Raw genomic sequence first — 11,123 nt, 5'->3', positions numbered from 1 at the left:
TTGGACAGTCTTACATGATACAGGTGATTACCAGGCTGTAGGAAAGAAGATTGGGTGTTTTTAGCAGAAGTTTAAGAGGGAAACGTGAGACTCTCCGAAACTTATATCCACACCAGTTTGCAAATATGGAAGATTTGACAGTCATTAAAATGCAGATCCAATAAGACCAACTGGCAAGTAGGTAAGATTTTTTAATGACATTTTCTTTGTTCAACTAGGCAACGAGGGAACCGAATGCAGCCACAAAGGGTAACAGCCATTATCTGCCCCAAACTACATTTGTGATGGTCTAGAGTCTTTACAACTAAGGGACACAGCATCCTGATGTAACACTTCAAATGAACTCTGGTAATTTGGGGTTTAGAAAGCCTAATGCAATGAGGAATTTTATGTATCTGAAGTTGTAGGATGCACTCGGCTGTCTAGTGGGTATTTGTAAGAGAAGTAAGCCAACCCCCCGAAAAAGAGCCCGCAGGAACCAAGAAAGGCCATGAGAGCAGCCCCACCGACTTCCTGGGAGTCCGGCTTGAAGGGTAGATTGAAAGATGGTGGGAAGGCAATTCCCTCTTCGGTCTGGATGGACAGTTGGTTCCAGACCACAGCAGCTAGGATACAGAAACTAGCAGCTATGCTCAGCATTCCTGCAACAGCAGATGCATCACAGGTCTTCTGCACTTTGCTCAGGTACATGTTCTTAAGCGCAAAGATGATGGCAGCTTTGCTGAAAAGCCCTAGAATGGTGGCGAGCGGCAGGAGTATTTGAGCAACACGGATATCCATTGGGATGTAAGGATCGAAGTAGCTGTAACCCTGACATCCGATGGCACGGTCGAGGCCATTGCCTTGATGGAAGATGCAGGCTCTCCACACTCCCACGCAGGCTAGGTGGGAGGATAAGAGCGAGGTGCTGTTGACGTACCACACTCGCCACTCAGCCAGAGCCATGGATGTGGTTCCGAGGACCCATCCCACAGTGGCCACCACGAATCCCATCAGCTGAAGTTTCAGGCGTCCATTAAATAAGGGCGAAGTGGATGCAGTCCAAGGGGAACTGAAAAGGAACACAGGACATCAGGAGAGGGGAACCTGGTACTTGGAACAAGTCCCCAGTGTGAGCAGCGCTCTCCTGTGGGGTAAGTGCTCTGCTGAGAGGGAGGTGCTTTGCTCAGAGGGAGGTGCGTTTCTCAGAGGCAGGTGCTTTGCTGGAGAAAAGGCCTGTTACCTGGGGAAAGAGACCTCTGTGGGGGCATGAGGGGATGTGGAGGGAGGGGAGCAGGCCACGCAAAGATGTGAGGGGCCAGCTGGCATTATGGACTGAAGCCTTAACGTGCAAAGACCTTCAAACAGGCAGTTCCAATTTGGGGCATTTGTGCAAACATCTCATCGAGACTGGCCATAAACATTTAGTCACAGAGAGGGTCAGCACTATTGAGACTATGGAAAAATGGGGAAACACCTGCCAGTCCCCCCAGAGGGCTTGGTGACCATCATTTATGCTCATTCCACACAAGGGAGCTCTGTGCCAACATTCACAATGTAATGGCAGCGTCCACAGTGTGGTGTGTTGTGTCTGGCTCTTCTCAAGGTCCATCCGTTTTGGAGCATGTGAGTGCTTTGTTGCTGTGTCTGCAGAGGAGCATTCAGTTGTATGGCTGGACCACCGTTTGGTGATTCATTCCTCAGTGTTTGGACATTTGGATTGGTTCCAAGTTTTGGCTGTTGTGAACAATGCTGCTATAAACAGACTTTAATAAAACGTTGGCTGGGACCATGTTCTCATGTCTCGCATGTGGACACCCAAGGCAGGGATGAGTGGATCATATGGCAAGTGGAAGTTTAACTTTTGAGAAAGTTCTAAACTGTTTCCCTGCGTGGCTGTACCATTTTACATTCCCACCAGCAATGGGTGACCCTCCCAGGTTCTCCATATCTTCTCCAACGTTTGGATGTTTTTAGTCTTTTTGATGATGGCCATCCTAGTTGGTGATGAAATGCAAAATGTGACCGGAAGAAAGACGGTCACCATACATCAAGTACAAACAGCCCATTGCAAGAAACTTGTCTGTATAACATAATCAGGGACGTGAAGTGAACTGGGGGTGGGGGTCTATATGCTGAGAGGGGTTGTGGGTTTGGAAAGCTATTTGTATCATGAAGAACCACATATTGATAGAAAACAGCCCCTAATCTAAGTAGAGAGCTCAGTGAGTCACCCCGGGGCCAATACCCACACAGCCAGTGCTCGGCTGAGGAGACACAGTATCACCTCTTCCTTATTTGTCCGGAGACTTTTCCAGCTCACAATATAGCCCAAACAGTTCACCTCTGTCTGCTTTCAAGAAAGGGATTGGGCAGTAGGTGTCTGAGTGTGACTGGCTTCTTTTGCTCAACACTGTGTTCACAACCTTGGATTGTTTCTTTTATGGATATTTGGCCTTTCAGTAGATATTGGTCATGGGCATGATTCTTCGAAAGAAGAAAGACTTCATTCAAGTGAAGCAATGGAGGGTGGATTCTGGTGTGTAAATACACTTGTGTGTTGTGAGCATGAAAGTAATTCATTCACCATGACCCTTAGCAGATGTGAGAGGAGCCCAGGCCTGGCCCAGGGAAGTAGCTCAATAGCCATAGAAGGAAAAGGCAAATGTGAGGAAAACAAAGGACTGTGTTTTACAGGTTGAGTTCTAGTTACATGAACGGTTGCATTGGTCTCTTTATCTTCGGTATCTGTGTCAGAGTCTTCTGTTATCTTTTCACTCGACCTGGTGAAAAAGATCTTAGACCCAACAAAATACAACCTAAACTCAAGAGGTTGGCTAATGTAAGACAAAAGAAATCAAAGCAGGAGATAGCAAGTGTTGGCCAATGGATGTGGAGCACTGGGACTCTTGAGCTTTGCTGGTGGGACTAGAAACTGGTACAGCCACCGTGAAGAACGATCATTCTTCAAAAAACCTAGACTTACCGAATGATCCAGCAATTTCTCTTCTGGCTATTTCTACACAACAGGAAAGGCAGGGACTTGAACAGCTTCTTGTGCACCCATGCTCATATCAGCCTGATTCCTGAGAGGGAGACATGGAAGCACCCAAATCTCCATCCATGGATGAAGGGATAGACAAAGTGTGGTCTCTCGGTTCAGTGGAGTACTTTTCAGTCTTAGAATGGAAGGAGATTCTGTCCCAGGCTGCAGTAGGGATGAGCCTTAAAGACTAGTTCTGCTGAGGGAAATAAGCCCATAGCATATGCTCCCACTTATATTCAGAACCTCGAGGGGTCAGATTCATAGCCCAGGGAGGGAGGAATGGACATTTAGCCCAAGGCCTAGAGGAGGGTGGCATGGGTAGTTAGTGTTCATCTGAGACAAAGGTTTCCCTTTAGGGAGATGGATGGTGTTGCTGGCTGGGCGACATCGTGAATGTCCCTAATGCCACTGAGCAGTGTGTTTAAAATAGGAAAATAATTAACGTTCTCTATGTAACCACCTCAAAAAAAAAACACATAGAGATCAAAGAAGGCAGAGCCTCTACTAACCCATCTGCAGAGGAAGGAGCGTCTGGGGCGAGGGAAGGCCCGCTTGGCAAGGAACACTTGCCATGGATCTCAGGTCCCCCGTCTGACATCTTCTCCTCTCAGCGCTTGGCTCCTCAGTGTGGACAGAGCTGAGTTCTCAGCCACACTGTGAACCTGGCCTTTGAGTCCCAGGTCCTGTCCTCAGCCTTCCACTGATTCCACATTCTCCTGCCCATTGTCCGCATCTCCAGTGTTCCGAGTTGCTAGGTCACTAATGCCATGGCAGCGGCCCTTTTCCTCTTGATCAGGGCACGGCCTGGTGCTTCCGTTCTTCCTCTGGGCTCCTCTTTGTCGCTCAGCTTTATTTATTCTGAAATAAAAAGACATGGAGCCTGAGTCCACTTTTCAGATCTTTGTGAGTGTTTCAGACATGCTCCCTAATCCCTTTCTCTTGTCACCCAGAAATGGTTCCTAACCCATCTCACCTGTAGTTAATGCCATTTCTGAAGCAGTGGCAACGTGCACATGCAGGTGTTCGCAGAAGGGGCACCCACGTGGGGGGGATTTATTTGTGAAAGACCACGGACGAGGAACACATTAGCAGAGACACCCTCATTCACGGGGAATGACCTCCTTCCACTTGAGTCTTGGGTACACACGGTACCATGAGTCAGGTAGGATGGACCGGGTAAGATCACTCCTCATTTGTCAGAAACTGGCCTGCTCAGATGGGGCCAGCTTCCCATGGGGCTTCTGTCTGTCACCTAGCCATCCCAGAGGACTCGATTTTACATACAAGGAGAAACTCCAGGGATATCCTTTGCTCACTGTCTTTCAAGGAAGGGAGCAGTGGGATGTGCAGAGACGTCAGTGAAACACATGCCCACTGAACTTATCACTGGGTTACAAGTGGGAAAATCGTGGTGGGAGGGGGGACCCGCTTAGAGAATATGTACAGTTACCCACTTTATATCCTTCTAATGGGACATCACACAGCAATTCCAATTATCTTCATGAACAACTAAGGAAGTTCCCATTGTGGCTCAATGGATAAAGACCCCGACACTGCATCGCTGAGGAAACGGGTTGAATCTCTGTGCTTGCTCAATGGGTTTAGGATCTGGTGTTGCCATAAGCTGGGGTGTAGTCGGCAGATGTGGATCGGATTCTGCGTAGCTGAGGCTGGGATATAGGCTGGCAGGCAGCTCCAGCTCCGATTCGACCCCTAGCCTTGGAACTTACATATGCCAAGGGTGCAGCTCTACAAAGACAAAAATAAATAAATGATACATGCTGGATTTCCCATTGTGGCTCAGTGGTGAACAAGCCAGAGTAATATGCATGAGGACAGAGGTTCAATCCCTGGCCCCGCTCAGTGGGGTGAGGATCCGGCATTGCCTTGAGCTGTGATGTAGTTTTAAGAAGCGGCTGGGATGTGGAGCTGGTGTGGCTGTGGTGGAGGCCTGCATGTGTAGCTCTGATTTGACCCACTATACTGGAAATTTCCACATGTGCTGAGTGGGGCCCTGAAAAGGCAATGAAATGAACAAAAAGCACCCTCTCAGAGAAATGAAGGAAACAGGAAATGCTCAAGAGACATTGGATGTGAAAGATCAATTAAGACACAGTTGTCTGAGGGGCACACACATTGCTTAAAACCATGTAGCTTCCTCTTTTCAGCCCATGTGTAAATAGGAAGATAAATGCTGGATTGTCCCTGATTATATGAGACTTGTCTTTTCTCCTCTAGAGCAGTTTTTACAATGAATGCATATTCATTGATACGGCAAAGAAAGAAACTAATGGGTAATTTCTGCGAGCAGCATGTCCAAATCAACCTCTGAACAGCAGCCTTGGATTTCAGACCCAGGACCTTGCCATTGTTCCCAGTATTGACTGTGCCTCTGCTGCCCTCGTGTGGAGAAGTAGAAGAATGCGTCTGCATGGAGAGGAATTTATAGAATCCAGGCGGTTCTTTCCATGTTGATAGTACATAACTGTATTAAAAATTAACCCATGCTCATGATAGAAAACTGAAAGGACCCCGAAAAATACACAGAAAGAAGAAAGTTAGCCATCATCTCCCTGTGCCAGTGGCTCAGGAGCCTGTGTTCCTGGGCAGGGGAGATCAAGGATCAGGGTGCAGGCATTCTTTCAGTAGTAAGTCAAGATTTCTGCTCTTTGAGTGCGAACCTAGACGGTGGTTGTGCTGCTTGATTGCTGCTTTGTTGATCTCTCTTTGAGCCTCTTTATTTCTACAGGTACCTAGTAGTTGGATCCCTGTTGAGAGACTTTGCTTGCTCCAAGTTCTTCTCTTCTGTTTTAGTTTTGTTTGCTGTGCTAAAAAATGTACATATATATATTGCAATGAACATCGTAGACATCATCTTGGTGAAATTACATAAAGATTTCTACAGTGTGACTTCCAAACAGAATCTTGCTCGAGGACTCCATGCATTTATACATATACTAGATCTTGTGCAGTTGTACCTAGAAAAGTGGTGGATTTGTGTGTAGTTCGTATCCAGCTGCGTAATTGAAATTTCTGCTGGGCTGGACGTGGGCTTTTTTTAGGTGTAGAAGCTGTTTAGCAATTTAGCAACTGCATATCCCCTTTTAATTAGAGCCCACATAAAGGCAAAATTTTTGTCTTTGATTCGCTTAGTGTGATCTTCTATAGCTTCATCTATATTACTGCAAATGTCATTTTTTCGTTCATTTTACAACTGAGTAATATTCCCTTGTATATATGTACTTCTGGAACACTCTTATGTAACAGTGGTAATGATGAGTTTTTGAGTCTGGTTCCTTCTTTTCAGGGAATTCCTCTAATGCAGTGATTGACAAGTGGGGATGCCAAGGTCAGTGACGGGGTGCTTTGCTGGGGCTGATGGGGGAGCTCTTGTCATTTGTGAAAGCCCCACAGGCAATGTGGAAATGACCCCGACCACACTAAGGCCAGGACCAAGTCCATTAGTGTTTAGCCTTTATTGTTTTGTTTTCTTGGAGCCACAGCCGTGGCCTGTGAAATACAGGACCAAAGCTGCATCTGGGACCTACAACGGGGCTCACGGCAACCCTGGATCCTTATCCCACTGAGGGAGGCCAGGGATCGAACCCATATCCTCACAGATACTAGCTTGGTTTGTTACCACTGGGTCACAAATGGCAACTCCAGAAGGTACATGTTGTTAAACAAATTGTGTGCCTCTCATACCATTGTGTCTTAATCTAAGTTTCACATCAAATTCTCTTGAGCATTTCCCTGTGTCCCTAAGTTCTCTGACATGGCGGATTTAAAAGGCAGCTTGCTCATGTCCCAGCCTGTGAACTCACTGTACAGTGCTGACCCGCTTTAAATCGCTCAATTCAGTGGTTCAGTGGCCTTGAAAGTAGAAGAGCTTTCCCATGCATAGGATATACATGAAAAGGTACATCACACCACCCTGTGCATCACTACTTTGAGTAGCGATGAACCGCAGTATCATCTCTCCATTTGACAGCCTCCCTGGGGTCGGAGGTGTGTCTTAAAAGCCACGTTATTCAATAACATCTATCTTCAAGGAACACTGAACTCCTGAAGCGTAACCTCTAATGGTCTGCTTCCTGGCCTTCGTGTGGTGGGGCCATTTCCGAATCGCCTGTGGGCCTTTCACAGATGACTGGTGCTCCCCCCTCGGCCCCAGGAACCCACTGCCTCCCCAGACCTTGGCGTCCCCTCTAGGTGATCATGGCATTGAAGGCACTCTCTGAAAGAAAGGACCACACTCTAAAACTCTTCTGTGCCACTGGTAACATAAGATTGTTCCTGAAGTCCCTTAGACAATGAAATATTCTTCACCAGAAGAGAGAACCAGCTAAGCCCATGTGCAGCCACATGGATGAACCTGGAGATGATCATACTCAGTGAAGTAACTCAGAGAAAGACCAAAACCAGATGATATCACTTGCATGTGGAATCTGATGAAAGTGATACAAGTGGATCATCACACTATGGGAAGTACATCTAAGATAAAGAACCACGTGACATCACCAGTCATGGGGACTGTCATGAAAAATGATACAGAAGGTCTTCTTCCCAAGACAGAAACAGACTCGATGCTCTTGAAACCAAACTAGGGTCACTAAAGGGGAAACACTCAGGGGAGGGATACATTGGGAGGTTGGGATTGGCACATATGCACTTGAATATACACACAACCGATTGAGTCACAAAGACCCAGTGTACAGCCAATACAGGGGGATGGCCTATATGGGAAAAGCATCTGAAAACAAATGTGCACATGCCTATGGATATCTGACTCCCTTTGTGGCACACCTGAAACTCATACAACATTGCAATAAGTCCACTGGACTCCAAAAACATTGGTTTTTAGAAACTGATACAAAAGGACTTATTGACAAAACAGAAGATGACTCACTGGTCTCCAAATCAAGCTAATGGCTTCCAATGGGGAAACGCGTCAGGAGGGAGAAATGAGGGGTTTGGGATGAAAATGTATATACACACTACTATAATTCACCTCGACAGCTATGGTGGGGGGATACCCTGGGGCGCCTTGGAAACGTTCTCTCTAGCATCCATGAGGATGCAGGTTTGATGCCTGTCCTCGCTCAGTGTGTCAGGGATCCAGGATTGCGATGAGCTGTGGTGAACTTCACAGATGTGGCTTGGATCTGGTGTGGCTGGAGCTGTGGCTTAAGCTGGCAGCTGTGGCTCCTCTTCAGCCCTTAGCCTAGGAACTTCCATATAACACAGGTGCAGTCCTAACAAGGAAACACAAACACATACACACACACCTAGCAAGGACCTGCTGTGGAGCACGAGAGCCCCACTCAATGTTGTATAAAAAACTATATGGGAAAATAATGTAAAAAGAATTGGTAGAGATGTGTGTGTAAACAGATCCCTGTGCTTAAGCCTGAAATTAAGACAACATTGTTATAAATCAACTCTCTTCCAATACCTTTCAGCTGATACAAATGAAAAATAAATTTTAAAAAGATTGTTCTGGAAGTTGTAGACAGGGTGATGCTAGTCAGGAGTCAGAGCAACGAGGTCTACCTGTCCTAGAGAGGCCTGGACATCAGGGTTCATCTCATGTGTTTCTACAGCTAAGAAAGGCCCCCTCCAGCCCTTTATGCGGCTGGATACAAACTACACAAATATCCACCAAATGTGTGGGCAAAATGTGACACCCTCTGGTAAATTCATAAAGGCGTAGAGTCCTTGAGCAAGACTCTGTTTGGAGCTGACATTGTAGAAGTTTTTTGTAATTTCTCCAAGATGATCTATGATGTTCATGGCCACATTTATTTTCATCATAGCAAACAAGACACAAAAGAACAGAAAACAAGCAAAGTATCCGAAGAGGAGTCAAATTACGAGGTCCTTGGAAACATGAAGGTGCTTGAAAAGAGAGACAAAGCAGGAATGAAAAGGCAAAAGCAAGGTCTGTCTAGGTGAGCCCTCCCACAGCAGAAAAGCTGACTGGATGCTGAAGGAATGCCTGCACCTGGATCTTTTCTCTCCCCTGCCCAGGAACTCAGGCTCCTGAGCCAATGGGAAAGGGAGCTGCTGGGTAACTTTTCTCTTTCTCTGTAGTTTCCGGGGTCCTTTCAGCTTTCCATCGTGAGCAAGGATTAATGTTTAATGCTGTTGGAAAGAATACCTAAAGAACATGCAAAAAACATGCTGCCTTTTGTCAATTACTCTTCAATGGAAGCATTCTTCTATGTGTCCACAGGAGGGCAGCATAAGCCCAGGGAAGACCAAGAACAGCTTCCAGTCTTGGGTCCGCAATGGTAGCATTCTCCTATTTGTCCACAGGAGGGCAGCATAAGCCCAGGGAAGAGCCAGAACAGCTTCCAGCATTGGGTCTGACCTGGAAGGCTGCTGCTGTTGAGAGGCTGATGTTGTCTTGCCTCTTGTGCACATTATTCTTGAGCGTGTTTCTATTTCGGATAAATGCCTCTACATACATTGTAAAAACCGATACAGAGGAGAAAACCGAAGTCAGCTGTCACCAGGGACAATCTGGCATGGATCTTCCTATTTACACAGGGGCTGAAAAGAAGAAGCTACATGGCTTTCACCAAAGTCTGTGCCCCCAGTGCAAGTATAACCTCATCTACCTTTCATGTCAAATGTCCCTTGAGTGTGGCCCGTTTGCCCTACATTTTCTGACAGGGTGGTGTTTATTTGTTATTGTCTTTTTAGGGCCGCCCCTGTGACTCATGGGTGTTCCCAGGGAAGGGGTCAAATCAGAGTGCAGCTGCAGGCCTATACTGCAGCCCCAGCCACAGGGGATCCCAACTGTGTCTGTTACCTACCCTTCAGCTCAAGGCAATCCCAGATCATGAACCCACCAAGTGGGGCCAGGGACCAAACACACCTCCTCATGCCTGCTAGTCAGGTTCGTGACCGCTGACCCAGAAAAGAACTCGAAGCGTGTATTCCTTTGGAATGAGGTTGTGTAGGACCACCAAGTAAAGAACACGCCTGGATTCTCCACATTCCTCTCCAGGCAGAAGCATTCTTCTGTATGTCCACAGGAGGGCAGCATGAGCACCGTCAATAACAGGAACAATTTTCAAGGTACCAGGTCTGAAATTAAGGCTGCTGTTGAGTGGTCGATTTTGACAGACTCCTTGCACAAAGTATTGATGAGATGGTTTCTTTTTTTCAGGTAAATTACTATATATATTTCTAAAACCTTATATTGAGGAGAAAAGTCTCCTTTACTGAAGAATGACTTGACATTTACCTTCACATTTATCCATATGATGAGAAGTGGTAGCTGCATGTTTTTAAACAAAGTGTGTGCCCCTCACACAATTGCGTCCTAATTTGGTGTCTGCCTTTCAATCAAATGTCTCTTGAGCATTTCCCTGTCTCCCTAAGTTCTCTGACAGGGTGGTTTTCAATGGCAGCCACGTGTCCCAGCCTGTGAACTCAGTTTACCGTGCTGACCTAATCAAAAGAGGGATGAGGGCTTGGGAAAGGGAAGGAGGATTTCCTACCTTGAGTGTGAATTGTAACGGTCCTTTTGGCTCTGTTTCTTTAGAGGTTTAAACACTCCTCAAATTATCTTGGACGCGGGTCCTTCATCCCTGCTGGGGTCTGTTTTTACTGTTTCTTTGGTGTCTGGAGTCTGGGTGGAATCTTGATGGGATGGTTGTTGGTTTTCTCCCTCCAGTTTCTAGATACCGCCTCACACTCAGGAGGGAGGAGGGCGGACCCCAGCAGCCTGATGACAGCCACCTCCTAACTCAGGGCTCCTCTGCTCTGCTGTGTCCCCCACACGTGCAGGTTGACAGCACCCTGGTCACCTGGCCCTGCGGGAACCAGGCAGCTGCTGTCAAGTCCAGACACTTCCCTGGCTGCTGCTTTGGCTGGAATGTGGTCTGTGTCTCTGACAGACTCACAGACAGAAAAAAAAACCTATGGTCACCAAAGGGCAAGAAAAGAGAGGGGAATTAATATTATGGGATGAACAGACACTACGCCTTATCCAATAAACAACAAGGATGTGATGCCTGGCACAGAGAGCACTAGTCCATATCTTCCAATAATCTAGAATGGAAAAGAATTATAAAAGATTATAGAT

General features: G+C 46.7%; 1 pseudogene; it reads right to left on the bottom strand.

The window, feature by feature from the left end:
• Positions 1-387: 387 nt before the first annotated feature.
• LOC110258281 (claudin-34 pseudogene) lies at positions 388-3,623 on the bottom strand (annotated as a pseudogene).
• Between the last annotated feature and the right edge of the window lie 7,500 nt (positions 3,624-11,123).

The sequence above is a fragment of the Sus scrofa genome, chromosome X (assembly GCF_054392235.1).
Source record: "Sus scrofa isolate SSC_HxYL_T2T_F1_AM1 chromosome X, Sscrofa_HxYL_maternal_Yorkshire_Landrace_v2.0, whole genome shotgun sequence".
NCBI classification, from domain to species: domain Eukaryota; kingdom Metazoa; phylum Chordata; class Mammalia; order Artiodactyla; family Suidae; genus Sus; species Sus scrofa.
Note: the sequence above shows the minus strand (reverse complement) of the source record. Positions and strands in the feature narration are given on the sequence as shown.